This window comes from Ictidomys tridecemlineatus, chromosome 8, assembly GCF_052094955.1.
Source record: "Ictidomys tridecemlineatus isolate mIctTri1 chromosome 8, mIctTri1.hap1, whole genome shotgun sequence".
Lineage (NCBI taxonomy): Eukaryota > Metazoa > Chordata > Mammalia > Rodentia > Sciuridae > Ictidomys > Ictidomys tridecemlineatus.
In genome coordinates this window covers 23,993,341-23,996,216 of record NC_135484.1, presented here as the reverse complement: position 1 = coordinate 23,996,216, position 2,876 = coordinate 23,993,341, and the positions used below count along the sequence as shown (strand labels likewise).

The window sequence follows — 2,876 nt, the reverse complement described above, 5'->3', positions numbered from 1 at the left end:
TTCTTTTTTTTAACAAGAGAGTAATAGTCTTAACCAACAAGGTTGTGGAAATTTTATTTTATAACATAGGGTAAGGAAAATACTTTAAAAATGAGGAAACCAAAAAGGAAAAATAAACTTTTTTTGTAGAGATGGTGTGATATTATATATAGAAACTCTTTAGAAATATTCATAAAAATTACTAAAATTGCTCAAAGTATATGAAAGTTATTCTATATGCAATTATTAAATAATTAGAAAGTCAAGTTACAAAACTTATCTACTCGCAGTGGCATTACCAAGCATAATATTTAAGTTTTAACTTGCTAGACACATTCAAGATCTCTACACTGAAAACCAATTATACATCTCTGGGAGAAAATAATTCAATGGTCAGTTATGTTTTAGCCTGGAAGACTTAATAATGTTAAAATATCTGGATGAGTTAATTTCCCATTGCTGTGACAAAATGCCTGAAATAACCAACTTACATGGAGGGATTTTTTTGGATCAGTGCTTCCTAGCCTCTTGGTACTGTTGTTTTTGGGCCTGTGGCAAAGCAGAATTCCAAGGTAAAGAGCAAATGGTGGAACAAAGCTGTGCACCTCATGGAGACTGGGGAGTAAAGAGATGCAAATAAGCAGTGTTTCCAATGTTCTCAAAGGAATGTCCCCGAGAACCCAACTTCCTTCCACAATGTCCCAATCTTAAAAGTTCCTCTATTTCCCAATGGCACTAAGAGCTGGTGACCAAGCCTTTTGACATAGGCTTTCAGAGGACATATACGATGAAAACCTTATCAGTGTTCTTTTTCACAAATCAATCTGTAGATACAAACTAACCTAATCAAAATCCTAACAAGAACATTTAGTGACATCAGAGAGCAATTCTAAAGTAACATGGAATCTAAAAGACCTCTAAGACGAGCAATCCTGAGGAAAACTGGGGAACATACTCAACCTGATATTGGAGCTCACACCACCACTATATTATCCAGACATTGTGGTGGATGTGAAGATACAGTGATGGAACAGGATATGCATTGTCACCTACCCATGGCAATTGGTTTTAAAGGAAGTACAAAGATAACACAATGGGAAAGAAGATTTTTTTTTTTAAGTGGGGTAAACAGTGTAAGTATATAGAATAATTATTGGCAGACTTTAGCCTGGTACTTTACATCAGGAAAATACGTTGAGTTTGAGACAAATAATAGATTTGAAAACTTAAGCTAAAATTCTAAGTGTTCTAAAAATACAAGAATACTGTTGTGACTTTTGGCTGTGTATCTGTAAAAATATTGTTAAGTTACTTTTAAATTAATGACTTGTATTAACCAAAATTTATCATTAAGAAAATGAAGTGGGGAGTATATTAGAAAAGCGTTTCATACCCTATTTATAATTCAAAGACTGCTCTCCAATATGTAAATTTCCACAACTAAACAATTAAAAAATAGTGAACAGTAGCAGTCTAAAATAGTTAATTACTTTACAAAAGAATATTGGTGTATGTGTATCCTTATGCACACCACAAGATTCTCAACATCATCATAGGTAAAGATACTTTGAAAATTATCTTATGTTTAGTAGAAAACTATTTTTTTTTAAATTACATCACTATATTTTGGCTACATTATAATGTAATCGGAACTCAAATTCATTAATATGGGAAAGTAAAATTTCACAATGACTTGGGAAAGCAGTTTGGCAGGTATTTTGGAGTTAAGCATTTACTTGCTATGTGTTCTAGCAACTTTATTCTTAGTACTTCAAAATCATCAATCATATGTCTCCATGGTGGAATAAGAAAAAATATGATGCATATCATATTATATAATTTTTGATATTTCAGTCAGAAAATACTAATTTTTTAACTTTCTTAGAAACATTCACTCATTTTTCTATTTTCTATGTATTACTTTTCTGTGTTACTACCTTTTCTGGAGCCTCAACCTTTTCATTTCAAGTTGGACTCAGTCCATTTACCTCCACAGTAGACTGAAAATAATGGACACATGACCTAATTTTGGACAGTCAGTGTATTCTACTTCTTGCATTCAGTAGTTGATATATAGCACTGATGTTAAATCAATGAATGTTATTTCTGGGAATATTAAGAACAAGGAAGGTATTATTTTTACCAGGATTACTAGCTATAAAGGTGTTGTAATCCTGTAACTCTTCAGGGTTTTTTTTTTTTTTTTTTTCCACTCAGATTCAGGGAGGGTCCTCCGATGCCTCAATGTCAGGGTCCCCTGTTGGTACAGTGGTGTGCTGGTAAACATTAACAACCGGTTCTGTGCAGGGCGGAGATTTCCTGGCACACCTCCCCATCCCCGCCTGCCTGCCTGCCTGCCTGCCTGCCTGCCTGCCTCAGGACCTGTCGTGAGAACTGTGGAGCTGAAGGACGGGCACTCGGCCATCTGGGAGCCGTGGCATGGTCGTTAACCACAGGTCAGGTATCAACACTCACTAGGTGAATTGCTACTGATGGAAAATATTAACTATCATTGTAGTTGGGGGTTATCTTGCCAACATATGAGAACAGGGATTTTGAGAATTAACCCAAAAGAGCATATGGGCCAAGAGAAACGGAGAAGAGTCCCTTACCCGATGACATTATTTGAATTCTTGATTCAGCTATGACTATATAAAACCCATTGCATTCCTTGAATTCCCAAATAGCATAAACCAAATTTTTTATTTTTGAAATTAAGGTAGTTGGAAAAAGTAAAACAACAACAAAAAAATACTCTTCTGAAATTTCTAGAAATATTTTTCTACAGTTCTAAATGCATATTTTAGTATTGTATGGGGAGCTATTTTGATATTTCCTGTGAGGAGCCCAGTTTATAAAAGACTGATAAACTCATTCAAAAGGAAATATCTCAGATC

The 2,876-nt window shown here is 34.5% G+C and overlaps 1 non-coding gene across 1 annotated transcript; it reads right to left on the bottom strand.

The window, feature by feature from the left end:
* Nucleotides 1-2,425: 2,425 nt before the first annotated feature.
* Nucleotides 2,426-2,497, bottom strand: LOC120889368 (small nucleolar RNA SNORD56). Its single transcript, XR_005733276.1, has one exon. It is a non-coding gene; the product is annotated as a small nucleolar RNA SNORD56 (small nucleolar RNA).
* Between the last annotated feature and the right edge of the window lie 379 nt (nt 2,498-2,876).